At 35.8% G+C, this 14,477-nt stretch overlaps 1 long non-coding RNA gene across 3 annotated transcripts; it reads right to left on the bottom strand.

The window, feature by feature from the left end:
* Positions 1-251: 251 nt before the first annotated feature.
* LOC136034013 (uncharacterized) lies at positions 252-10,166 on the bottom strand. 3 transcript variants are annotated; one of them, XR_010619090.1, is made up of 2 exons: positions 10,110-10,166; positions 252-601 (listed from the first exon to the last, which is right to left on the bottom strand). It is a non-coding gene; the product is annotated as an uncharacterized LOC136034013 (long non-coding RNA). The 3 variants fall into 3 exon arrangements; XR_010619092.1 differs by having other exon boundaries at positions 252-1,323; positions 10,058-10,147; XR_010619091.1 differs by having other exon boundaries at positions 10,058-10,145.
* Positions 10,167-14,477: the final 4,311 nt, after the last annotated feature.

Here is a 14,477-nt window from a genome sequence, read left to right as displayed (position 1 = left end):
ACTAGGTAAAAACAAATGTCTAGGAAGTATATTATTTCCTAATATTCTTGAGCATGGAGATGGCAATCTTCTTAGGCTAGATTCTTAGACCTTACAAACGCGGCAGCAATTTATTAAAATTAGCGCAATTAGCGTTGTGAATCTTTCTCGTCCACAGGCTTTGGCATAGTTTCATGGGAAGCACAAGTACATTATCATAAAAAGGGCCCATGCCTATCTTACAGCAGGGATTTCTAACACCTTTTTTGAAATAGTTGCTAAATTTTATTCCAGAAAAAAGAAAAATATAAATTCTTTCACAATAACACACTTTAGGCAAAAAATTATTATCTTAAAAGCCTCTGACAGAGGACAAAACCAATTTTGTGTCGGCACTTGAAGCATAAAGTCGCACTTTCGTCCAGATGTTTGGGACGCTATTTCGAAACAAGCTCTTTCTATCAGAACCATGCAGCATATTCTTTCTGAAACTGAAACGTTTCATAATTTTTGTGTATGCTTGACCTTTCTAGGGTATGGCTTTCCTCAGCCATCCCCCCTCGGGGCCCAAGACTTAAAATATCGTATTGACTTCGCAGACACTAATGACCATGTTGAGGCTCTGAAAATAAATCTCTTATCTTTTCTTTTAAAAAGATATAAGACAGATCTCTCGTATCTTTAATTCAACGGTGAAACCAGTAAAATAAACTATTCTTATCAGATAGGTATTTGACGCAAAATTGAGGTGAGAGATTTGACGTCTGTAGCTTTTTGTTTTCTGAAGAATAAAATTCGTCAAATCCGGTTCAAAAACACATTTAGCTTTCGATAACAAAAAAGTTTTGGTCATATCGCAATATTCTTGAGACTATTATCTCAAAGTAACATCACAGTTTGATTGACTCTTAGCTTATCTATAAATTCACGAGTCAATTAACTGATTTGACACTAAAGCACCAAATATTTATGAACAAGATTCACCAGAATAGTTTCTAAGAAAAAAACCAGGTCGTCTAAACAATTTTTTTTTTTGATTCACAAATTTTTGGGATTCTGTGCCACAGCTTAAAAAGCTTGAACAAAAGTACAAATACTACTTACCCACCCTTAGAGGGAGTCAACTAAGGGTCCTTTCCCGCAAAAACAAATGATTTGGTCAAGACATGTAGTTTGTGTTATTGACACTTCTTACCCTTAAGGGTGGAGCCTGTGTCTATCAGTGATAAAATAAGTGCTTTTGTACTTCAGCGATGGAAACGTAGACGAAGTATTCTGACTGGAAACCCTAATTCCAATTTACTATCCGTCTGCAGCAATAAAAAAACAAACTGAAATGTGGGGCTAAAAAAATATATATACATTTAATGTAGAATATTGAAGTCGACCGTTCGACCGAAGTTTACAAAAAAAAAAAAGAAAAAAAAATCTGGACTGTATTCTTAACCACTGATGCTCTGGCAAATACCTAACCTTTATATACTCACAGCCTGTGGTCACGGGTAGAAAAAATTTTATGGAGGGGTAGAGGGAGGATAAACGTCTATATACATACACGTCTATATAGTCTATATACATTTTCCAGAGCAGGTGGGGGGGGGGCATCTGAAAAGAAATCTGGAGGGGTAGAAGCATTAATCCTGATCTGGTCACAAGTTTCAAGCTTTGAAAGTGGAGAGTAATGTTTAATATTAACCAGCCGCAATTTTAGATGGGACTACTAGGAAATTTAATTACAGGTGATTGGAATGAAACGAGATGATAGGAAAGCTAACACCAAGAGGGTGCAGACTTCCCGCCACTTGCTGAACATCTCGGCACAAAATATGGGCGGTGCAGTTCTGCCACGCTTGGCATGCATCGCCTGATGTACATGATTTCCGAGAGTGACCCCATGGCTAATATAGCCCAGATGCAAATACAGTATATTTGCATGTGAGAACAATAATCGAGGAACAAAAAGAAATATGACCCTATTTTGAGTCAGCATCCTAAACTCAGGTTTATCCCTCTCATATGTTTGTTCTTCTTAATAAAATAATACAACTAAAAATAAATGTGGAAATAGAAACATCAAGTTGACTTTTGATAAAAAAAAATGGAAAAAAAAAGAGAGAGACAATAACTAATGAATTATGAATGAATATATTTTTTCGCGCAAATAAAACAAAGCAAATGCAGAGTGCAATTCAAAGAAAAAAGAAAATTTGCATTTATCAACAGATCAACACCAGATACCAGAATTGGCTGCTGGAATAGTAGGAAGCTATTACGAAGGACCACTCTTGGAACGGCTAATTTAAAGCAGGTTTTCAGTATAGGCTATAAGAGGTAAGAAACACAGATTATTAGAAAGCTAATTACAGAAAAGGCATTTTTTTATAAAGAAAAGAATTGTCCTTTCGCCAAAATAAAATTTTTTTTATTTTTTTCCGGAAACGATTAGAAGCTAAAATAAGAGGCATTTAGGTTGCCATCCACAAATCATGCTTGACGATGATGATGATTTTTATTAAGTGATTAAACCTTTACAAGTATTTCAGTGCTAAATGTCTACAAACTAACACTACAAAGAATAAAAAAACTAGAATAAATGAAACTAATAAATGCTACAATCAAAAGCAGCAATCAGGTATAAATATCAAATATTAACATCAAACCAGTCTTCTAGTTGAAAACAAAAATCTGTTCAAACATTTCCATAATACTTTATCAGAAATTACTGAACTAGGACAAAATGGGGAGTTAATTCCTAAAGAATGGAGTTCAACTTCCTTACCAAAACTTTGTAAGAAATAAAGGGGACAAGTAAACAGGAAGTGGCTACAAGTTTCACTTTCACCACAAATATACTTCCCAATTTTATTTAAGAAATAATTTAACCGACAATGGCCTGTCTTAAACGAGAAATATTTTTAAAGGAAAGAGAAACCTCTTAATGGCCCAAACCGAAAAGTATTTCTGATTTCCTCCCCCCCCCCACTGATTACATTTGTAGGGGGAAGCTATTTTAAAAGGAAAAATCTCATCGTCATTCCCAAATTCATAAGATACTGTATCTCTAATGTCTTTCTAAAAATGATTTATTGTAATAATAAAAGTTCTCATATATACTGCATTTTGCGGATACTTTTTTTTATATAAGAAAGATGAATCTTTGTGCCTGAAACCAAATTTCTTTTTTTTCAATATTTTAACCAAACTGTCTTTTTCTTAAGAGTTCTCTTAAGTTGTAATCCATTGACCCAAAAACTAGACCAAAAACTAATACCGGTATTTTAAATGAAATTAATTGTGATGCTAATAGTCCTCTCAGGTTGTTATCTACTGATACTTTGCGGACGCGCACATGCATAGTGCACACACATCTAATATATATATATATATATATATATATATATATATATATATATATATATATATATATATATATATATATATATATATATATATATATATATATATATATATATATATATATATATATATATATATATATATATATATATATATATATATATATATATATATATGTATATATATATAATACTTTTGGTGTCCCAGCCTCACTCTCAGACAACCTCCAACCTCACAGGGTCCCATTCCTAGATAAAACAACGTTTCCATGGTCATATAGAAATTTCTCCAAAATTAATCTGAGAAATTTTGAAAGAAGGAAATTACACCCCCACCTTTCCCCTTATAATACTAGTCGTGCTTAAACCACAACTGACAGGCAAAAATAATTCTTAGCTAATTTTTAAAAATAAAGTAAATTGGCTTACTACAATATTAGTTAATAATTTGTATACAAGTTTGGTAACTACTTTGCAAAATTATTAGCTAAAAATATTCTTAGTTAATAATTGGGTATGCACAAAATTTTCTTTAAAAGGAATAACATGCTTCTAATGGATTCATTGCACTTACAATTCTTTACCTCATATTGCTGGAATCAAATATTCTGCTGATTGAGAAAAATGTTTCTTAGGAAAATTAAATGGGTAAGTATTATTCATCTTTTGTGTTCTTTCAAGCTGCTATCTTGGGATCCCCTTCAAGAGAGAGTTTCACATAGACCAGGGAGAAAACATATGTTTTTAATATATTTCAAAAAGGGGAAATGTTTCTTAAAATGGTAGACGGATTTATTTCACAATTGGTCCAATCCCAAAAAAGGAATCTTGCCAACCTTCCAAGGAAACTGCAACAAGTTATGTACTTTTCCTTAGTGTCCTTTTCCGAAAATTGTCCTTTTCAGGGTTGCCTCTGAATCTTGAAGCGTGCCAAGGAGCAACAAAAAGATGTAAGTCTATTTTTTGGAACCCTAAATGAATGTTGATTTTTAATCTTGATATATTTATTATTTTGCATTTTAGTCCATTGATAATACTTAAGACTCGGTTTGAATTTGCAAATAAAACGATCCAATTTAATACGTCCAAAAATCATATCTGGAGTTTTTTTAAAATTAATAAAAAAACAAGTTTTCTTAACTGAAAGTAAGGAGCGACATTAAAACTTAAAACGAACAGAAATTACTTCGTATATGAAAGGGGTTTCTTTCTCACAAATGCCCCGCTCTTTACGCTAAAGTTTGACTCTTTATCTCAACTCTTCTTTTTAAAACAGTAAAAAACTTTGGCGTAAAGAGCGGGGCGTTGGTGAGACAGAAGCCCCTTTCATATATGAAGTAATTTCTGTTCGTTTTAAGTTTTAATGTCGCTCCTTACTTTCAGTTAAAAAAAACTTGTTTTTTTTATTTAATTTCTGAACGTTTTTGAATCAATGCATGTTTTGGTTTTGGCTCTCCGCAGAGGAATAATTAAAACGAAATTTGCATATTTTTTTTTTTTGGCTAAATGGCTTTCTCATAATTTTGATTGAATGATTTTGAGAAAAAATAGCGGGGAAGGAAGCCTAGTTGCCCTCCGATTTTTTGGTTAATTAAAAAGGCAACTAGAGCTTCTAATTTTATACGAATCTTTTTATTAGTAAAAGATATACGTAACTTATAAATTAGCTTACGTAAAGAAGTTTTGTATTCTCATGTTTTTATTACATATATGAGGTGGTTCGCCCCGTCGTCAGTACCGCGCTCTTCCCACTAAAGCTAAAAATTTGTCGAATTCATTAAGAATGACCCCTGAATCAAAAAAGCCGTAGAATAAATAGTTGAAATTACTAAAAATACTTTAGCGTAAAGAGCAGGGTATTAGGAGGAGGTGAGCCCCTAATATGGGTAATAGTTTCTGTTCGTTTTAAGTTTTAATGCTGCCCCTTACTTTCAGCTGAAAAAAAAACTTTTTCATATTTATTTTTTCATTGTTTTTTTTTATAATGCTAGTAAATCCTGCACTCCCTTCATGGAAATTTTCTTCCACCATGACAAATTCCTCGATGGAAAGTTCCCCAAGCCTATCCCCCTTTTCTCAATCCCTCCCCCAACCAAAAAATCCTCCTGAAAACGCCTGCACACTTCCCAATAACCATTACTATATGTAAGCACTGGTCAAAGTTTGTAACTTGTAGTCCCTCCCACTGGGACTCTGGGATAGTAAATCGTCCCCAAAGACATAGTTTTAAGGTTTTGCGACTACGCTGAATAAAATGGCTATCTCAGAATTTTGATCCGTTGACTTTGGGAAAATAATTAGCGTGGGAGGGGGCCTTGGTGCCCTCCAATTTTTTGGTCACTTAAAAAGGGCACTAGAACTTTTAATTTCCGTTAGAATGAGCCCTCTGGCATCATTCTAGGACAACTGGGTCGATACGATCACCCCTGGAAAAAAAAAAAAAAAAAAAAAAAAAACAAATAAACACGCATCCGTGATCTGCCTTCTAGCAAAAAATACAAAATTCCACTTTTTTGTAGATAGGAGCTTGATACTTCTGCAGTAGGGTTCTCTGATACGCTGAATCTGATACTGTGATTTTCGTTAAGATTCTATGACTTTTAGGGGGTGTTTCCCCAATTTTCTAAAATAACGCAAATTTTCTCAGGCTCGTAACTTTTGATGGGTAGAACTAAACTTGATGAAACTTATATATTTAAAATCAGCATTAAAATGCGATTCTTTTGATGAAGCTATTGGTATCAAAATTCCACTTTTTAGAGTTTTGGTTACTATTGAGCCGGGTCGCTCCTATGAACTGTTTGATATCATCCGGTTCGAAGGAGCTCCTGCTGAGACGCCACAGATTGGGGCAAGTGTTACTTTTATTGGAGCTCACTTACTTTTCTCGTACTTTTTTTCCTCTTTGTCCAAGGCCGTATCAAGGAGAGTAACAGGATTAGACCCCTTCCCCCCAAAAAAAATTTGATTCATAAAAGCACAATGAAAATGCATAACAACGGATTTTTATACGTTCCTTAAAGTTTTTTTTTTGTAAAACATCCCCGAAAAAAAAATATTCGGCTCCGAACAAAAATGTTGATTGCGCCCAGGACTTTGTCATAAATGAAATTGAGCTGAACTCAGGGCCAGATTCCTTTTTGCTTGTAAATAATCATCGTTGTATTTAAGCTTAAATATTTAGCTTTACAGTTTAAAGAAATACGTTTCGATATGGTAATGCACTAAAATGTTATCGTTTATTTAAACAATGAACATATTCTAATAGCTACAGTAGTGAATTGCATCGTACCCAAGCCACGTGTCAATAAAACTGAAATTACGCGCGACTACAGTGCTATTTCTGTACGTCGTTCGTAATTTCTCGAGTTGAGCATTGCTCGAGGTTCAAGCACAAAAATCATTGAATGATCAGTTAGAGGAAAAATTTGGGGCATAATTATTTGAAACTGGAAAAAAATAGAAGCTTGGAACAGTAATTTTTCCATTTGTAACAACAATCTGGCAGAAGTTAAAAAGACGGGGTATTAGCAAAGAACAGTTGCAGACAAATTGGTGTTGGTGCAAACATTTAAAACCAATGTCCTGCAATTTTAATTTCCCGCTTCTGAAATACAAGTGTGGAGCCTAAAAACAACAAAAACACCATATCCTTAATAAAGCTTGGCTTTTTTATTGACAAATGTGACTATGGCGTGGCTCGAGCATCATAACCAGATGAATTGTCAAAACCTTAATTATAAATGCCCCCACCAGGGGCTACTCACTATTTGGCTTGGCTTATACATTAAGTGGTATTTTGACTCTTCCGTTCAGTTGTTTTATAATTCATCAGCTTAAGATATTTTCTCGGTTAAAATAAAGATTCAGGTATAATAACAAGAGGAAATACCAAAGAATTTAGCAAATGAAATGTAGAATATATTTTTCTGTTTGGTTCATTTGTTTGACATATTATTTCTCCAAGTAACTACAAAAACAACGATGAATTTTTCAAGTACTTTGGGGAATTTTTTGAATACCAACCTGTTTAAAGAATTTTTAAACAGGTCTAAACCATGGTGAGGTTATTTTCACTGCTCTAATTGGAGTGCACATTGCACACCCCCTTCACTCTCATTTTCCAAATGTATCCGCATACTGTAAATGAATTAAGTTACAAATATTTTCACCTGTACTCTCAACATTAAGAGTAAAAATTACAGTAAAATAAATTCTTGAATGGCAGAGCTTAATTTTAATTTTAATTCAATTTCAGTTTAATTTTATTAGCTCTTTCCAAGAGCGGTTCCAGGCAAATATATTTTTCAATAAAACGCAAATGACGCAGTAGACTTTAGACTTTTATAGTTAGGGGAGGAGAGAAGTTGGAGAATTCTTGTTTGTAGAAGTTTGTGTTCGTTTTAAGTTTGTTTTGCGCATTCAATTCAAGTTTTGCTCGTTAGAGACGTATTTGTTCATTTGTATTTGAACTTATTTTATGTTTTTTTGCAATGATTGTTTATTTAATTTCTGTTCGTTTTAGGCTTCATTAATTCTTTTTTCTAGTCGTTTCGAGTTTGAATTGTTCTAGTAATTTGTTTCTGCTGATCTTAAGTTTACTATGACTCCTTAGTTTTCATTGAAAAACTTCTTTTTCAGAAAGTTGTTTTTTTTAAATTAATATATAATACACACCTGTGTTATACCGTGTCCCAAGCATATTTTCTGAGGTAACTAATTTTCTTTTCCCCTGTTATCAACATTTTCAAATAATTTCAAATAACATTTTAATTCAACAATGGTATTGACAGCTCTTGGCAGAAAGCTCTCCACCATGTCAAGAATGCCAAAAAACTGGCTACCAAAAAAGATACGAAGAACTTGAATTTATAAGTAGGCTTTTCTAGTTTCTCCATATTTTAATTTCATTCCACTTTCATCCTCAATATATGTTGGAATTTTCGTATTGTCAAAAATATTACATATTTAATTGATTTCCCTAAGACTTGGCACATTTTCAGATTTTGGATTATTAATTGTGCCAAATTCGACACACAAGAAGTGTAAAATCAATCTATGGGGAGGCCACAACCCCCCATAAACGTTATAGGATGAATAGCAAAACATTAGCTAATTGAAGAATAGTAATGCATGAATGCAAAATTTTCAGTTTACTGGTGTGGGGTCAATACTTGAATTTTGTAAGGTCCCAATAAACAACAAGGGACAAATCTTATACTCATTCTGGGTTTTGTGAGGACTGAATCCCACACACCCCTTTGGAGGGACCATTGAACCATGAGTGTTTCCCACCAGATTCATGCGACTTTGGTGCATAATATTAATGTCAAATACAGCATTTAAATCCTCCATACATTTGAATATGTTTTACCTTGACCTACACTACAAATTTCGATTCCACTTGGATCGGATGGTTGTAGACCCCCCACCCCTTTTCCTTTATTGCAACGATTTTTAAAGTCATATAACTTTCTAGAGTGTCTTTTTGTTGTAGTACATCTGTCGATAAAAATCATTCTGTATTTCAGGATCAGCTGAAACGCCAACCAGAGGGCCCAGATGTTCCATTACCACCAGTAGACCCTGAAGAGGTGGCTAGGCCAGCATATAGACCGTTGCGATCTTGACCTAGCAAAGGGAGTTGGAATCAATTTGATGAATACTCAATATTATTTCTGTCGTTCCCAGTATTCATATTGAACGCTCAAATACGCTTAGCCACTTGCAGTTTTGATATGCCCATTCCAGAAGCTGCATATTAGATATACTTATGAATATATTTATTATTTATTTATTTGTTGCAATATATGTATTTATTTCTGATTAAGTTTCACCTCCCTCGTCTTAGGTTTGAGGGAATTCAATTTACTCTTTTTGTCATTTGATTTTTTAAGTGGCAAACTAATTCTGCAAAATTAAATAAATAAAATAATATGAAAATAAAATATGGAGCCAAACATAAATACTTAAAACATTAATAATAGGGTTAAACGCAAAGTCAGTCTTTAGATAGAATTTCTTTCTTTAGTCCTTCTATACTCGTGTAGAAAAAGCTACAACACTGTAAAATTATGTTTATATTCAAATAATAAACATTAATATAATTATTACTAATATAATAATTATAATTATTATTAATATAATATAATAATTATTATTAATATAATTAAACATCAATAATAAACAATTATGTTTATTCAAAAGCAATGTTTCATATCAGTCCTTTTGTAGCTACGGTTCAGCTAGGGTGGCAAGGAGGGAGAGTGCACATTCCCCTTTTGTGAAAAAAAGCGTCGTATCGGGCATATCCTTTCCATAAGCCCTCTTTTAGCTAGACTCCCCTTTATCCGGTTGGATCTCCTCTGAAACCATGACCAAGTCCATCCTTGTTTTGTTTTAGCAGTCATTTTGGACCTTTATCGCTGGGACTGTCCAGATAAAGTTTGGGTAATGTCAGGCTTGGGAATCATATGGATATAATGATTCTGATAACATAGAGAGAAACTGCTCTCCCCCCCCCAAAAAAAAATGTTCAAAGGGTCCGAAAGCCTGATTTTGCAGTTCCATTTAAACAGTTTTAATCTTCCTTTACAGTTTCCTTTTTTGATTTTATTTTTTCCTACTAATATCATCCAATAATTAAGCAAGTCAGTACATCTTCCCAAACAAATTTAACCTACAAAAAATCAACCAGAAATTAAAAACTCTTCTGAACCTACTTAGAAGTCCTAAAAGCATGGTAAATTCTCAAGCAAAATACAACTTTCATACATTTCAATCAAACCAAACAACCTTCATTAGGCTAAGGCAAACGGACTAAAACTGATAACATCATTTGAACTGATAACTAAACTGATAACTGAACTGATAACTAAAACTGATAACATCATTTAAATGTTATCAGCTCATCCACGAGGAACTTTGCAATTACTCAAGTTTCAGAAATATTGCGATTCTAGATCACCAGAAATCTATAATTTTTTTTTCCAAAGATATTTGCCTTTTAAAGGAAGACAGACATGCAGCTTCAGTAACCAAAAGCTGGTGGGTACTTTTTAGGGCCCTACAGCTTTTAGGGCCCTTGTAAATGAAGACAGACATGCAGCTTCAGTACCCAATAGCCGGTGGGTGCGTTTTAGGGCCCTACAGCTTTTAGGGCCCTTTTAAAGGAAGACAGACATGCAGCTTCAGTAACCAAAAGCTGGTGGGTACGTTTTAGGGCCCTACAGCTTTTAGGGCCCTTGTAAAGGAAGACAGACATGCAGCTTCAGTATCCAAAAGCCGGTGGGTGCGTTTTAGGGCCCTACAACTTTTAGGGCCCTTGTAAAGGAAGACAGACATGCAGCTTCAGTAACCAAAAGCTGGTGAGTACGTTTTAGCCTAAAAGCCCTACAGCTTTTAGGGCCCTTATAAAGGAAGACAGACGTGCAGCTTCAGTACCCAAAAGCTGTGGGTACGTTTTAGGGCCCTATAGCTTTTAGGGTTCTTTTACAGGAAGACAGACATGCAGCTTCAGTAACCAAAAGCTGGTGGGTACGTTTTAGCCTAAAAGCCCTACAGCTTTTAGGGCCCCTTTAAAGGAAGACAGACATGCAGCTTCAGTAACCAAAAGCTGGTGGGTACGTTTTAGGGCCCTACAGCTTTTATGGCCCTTGTAAAGGAAGACAGACATGCAGCTTCAGTAAACAAAAGCTGGTGGGTACGTTTTAGGGCCATACAGCTTTTAGGGCCCTTGTAAAGGAAGACAGACATGCAGCTTCAGTACCCAAAAGCCGGTGGGTACGTTTTAGGGCCCTAGTGGGTGCGTTTTAGGGCCCTACAGCTTTTAGGGTCCTTGTAAAGGAAGAGAGACATGCAGCTTCAGTAACCAAAAGCTGGTGGGTGCGTTTTAGGGCTCTACAGCTTTTAGGGCCCTTGTAAAGGAAGACAGACATGCTGCTTCAGTAACCAAAAGCTGGTGGGTACGTTTTAGGGCCCTACAGCTTTTAGGGCCCTTGTAAAGGAAGAGAGACATGCAGCTTCAGTAACCAAAAGCTGGTGGGTGCGTTTTAGGGCCCTACAGCTTTTAGGGCCCTTATTAAGGAAGACAGACATGCAGCTTCAGTAACCAAAAGCTGGTGGGTACGTTTTAGGGCCCTACAGCTTTTAGGGCCCTTGTAAAGGAAGAAAGACATGCAGCTTCAGTACCCAAAAGCTGGTGGGTACGTTTTAGGGCCCTACAGCTATTAGGGTCCTTTTAAAGGAGGACAGACATGCAGCTTCAGTAACCAAAAGCTGGTGGGTACGTTTTAGCCTAAAAGCCCTACAGCTTTCAGGGCCCCTTTAAAGGAAGACAGACATGCAGCTTCAGTAACCAAAAGCTGGTGGGTACGTTTTAGGGCCCTACAGCTTTTATGGCCCTTGTAAAGAAAGACAGACATGCAGCTTCAGTAAACAAAAGCTGGTGGGTACGTTTTAGGGCCCTACAGCTTTTAGGGCCCTTGTAAAGGAAGACAGACATGCAGTTTCAGTACCCGAAAGCAGGTGGGTGAGTTTTAGGGCCATAGTGGGTGCGTTTTAGGGCCCTACAGCTTTTAGGGTCCTTTCAAAAGAAGACAGACATGCAGCTTCAGTAACCAAAAGCAGGTGGGTACGTTTTAGGGCCCTACAGCTTTTAGGGCCATTGTAAAGGAAGACAGACATGCAGCTTCAGTACCCAAAAGCCGGTTGGTGCGTTTTAGGGTCCTACAGCTTTTAAGGCCTTTTAAAGGAAGACAGACATGCAGCTTCAGTACCCAAAAGCCGGTGGGTGCGTTTTAGGGCCCTACAGCTTTTAGGGCCCTTTCAAAGGAAGACAGACATGCAGCTTCCGTAACCAAAAGCTAGTGGGTATGTTTTAGGGCCCTTTCAAAGGAAGACAGACATGCAGCTTCAGTACCCAAAAGCCAGTGGGTGCGTTTTAAACACGCAAAACTGGTTTAAAAGTTTGATCGTATGTATTACTATCTATCCATAGTAGTAGCTGTATACCCGCTCCAACAAGTTTTCTTTATTATCTGGTATCTATTTAGGTAATATATTAATGATTGCAATGTGTTTTCTATTTTTTCTCGTATTTACTCGATAATAAATCTGTGGTTCAAAAAACTGTTTTTTTAAAGTATTTTTTCTGGATATGAAAAGTCAGAAATTTAAAAATAAAGAACAACAGGATAAAGCCGATACTAGCAAAAGAAATGACAAGTGTTTTGAACTGATATTCATATGGGGTTTAAAAAATGCAATCAAATGTTAAATATGGAAGTTGAATCATTTGACTGAAATTTACTAAAAAAAAAACAAACAAAAACAGCGTTTACTTATTTTCAGCCCCCCTGATGCTCTGGCAAAGGACTTATTTTAGTATACACGATGCCTGTGGTCAGGTGTAGATAAATTTTCCGAGGGGGGAGGGGGATAGAAGCAAGTCTATATTCATTTTCTGGAGCAGGTAGGGGGACATCTGAAAAAAGAACCTTTTTCTGAAAAGTATTATTTTTTCCAGGTAATGCAGATTAAATTAGAAAATAATTGCCGCATCCCTACTTCTAACATTTTCCCAACAATTACGAAATGCCATAATGTTTTTATACTTTTGGTAGTTTAAGAGGGCATGGGGGAGGAGAGGAGTAGAAATATAAATTTTGACCTTGTCAGAAGTTTTGCAATTTGAAAGTGGAGGGTATTCTTGAATACAATATCTAATATTAAGCAACCGCACTTTTAGATGGCGATACTAGGAAATTTAACTAGTTATTATGTGGGTGCAATGAAAAAAAAGGTGATTAGCAAGCTAATATCGAGGGGTGACTGACTTCCCACTATACATCTCGGCACAAAACATCAGCCGCACATTTCTGCCACGCCTTACACAGTTCCTAAAACGCTTGGGACAGTTCCGACACGCTTGGCATGCATCACCTGGTGCACATGGTTTTTGAGAGTGATTCCACGGCTAATACAGTACAGATATAAATATCGTAAATTCTTAGGTGAAAGCAATACTTTAGGAGCCAAAACAAATATGATCATCTTCTGGGATTTGCATCATACAATCAGGGTTATCCCACTCAAATCTTTTCTCTTCTGTAAACTAAGTTTGAAAACGCTTGGCATGCATCACCTGCTGCACATGGTTTTTGAGAGTGATTCCACGGCTAATACAGTACAGATATAAATATCGTAAATTCTTAGGTGAAAGCAATACTTTAGGAGCCAAAACAAATATGATCATCTTCTGGGATTTGCATCATACAATCAGGGTTATCCCACTCAAATCTTTTCTCTTCTGTAAACTAAGTTTGAAAACGCTTGGCATGCATCACCTGCTGCACATGGTTTTTGAGAGTGATTCCACGGCTAATACAGTACAGATATAAATATCGTAAATTCTTAGGTGAAAGCAATACTTTAGGAGCCAAAACAAATATGATCATCTTCTGGGATTTGCATCATACAATCAGGGTTATCCCACTCAAATCTTTTCTCTTCTGTAAACTAAGTTTGAAAACGCTTGGCATGCATCACCTGCTGCACATGGTTTTTGAGAGTGATTCCACGGCTAATACAGTACAGATATAAATATCGTAAATTCTTGGGTGAAAGCAATACTTTAGGAGCCAAAACAAATATGATCATCTTCTGGGATTTGCATCATACAATCAGGGTTATCCCACTCAAATCTTTTCTCTTCTGTAAACTAAGTTTGAAAAAAGAAACTTTAAAAGTTGGCCTAAAGCTGCTCCCGAGTGCGGCTCACGAGAAGCACATAATCGGAGTTGGCGGTGAAACTCATGTTAGTCTTTTTATAAAATAGAAACATCTGAAGACGACATTTGGCAAGAACACATTTAAAATGTAGGGTAAAAGGACACTACCCTGGCAAACGCCATTTAGAACCTCGATGCCCTCAGGTACCTCATTTGACCATTTAGCTCTAACACACATATTACGATACTAAAAATAAAACAATGAAGTTACAGACCAATTTTATCCCTCATGGAAGAGCTAAAATATAACTGTCGAATGAACTACGGTGTTGGAAGCACCAGAGATATTCGCCACAGGAAGATGTAAAGGAGACTTCTCTTTGACCGCTTGTTCTTTCAACTTCGTCAGAAT

Source organism: Artemia franciscana, chromosome 12 (genome assembly GCF_032884065.1).
Source record: "Artemia franciscana chromosome 12, ASM3288406v1, whole genome shotgun sequence".
In the NCBI taxonomy this organism is placed as follows: Eukaryota; Metazoa; Arthropoda; class Branchiopoda; order Anostraca; family Artemiidae; genus Artemia; species Artemia franciscana.
The sequence above is the reverse complement of the archived record's forward strand: the minus strand, read 5'-3'. Positions and strand labels throughout refer to the sequence as shown.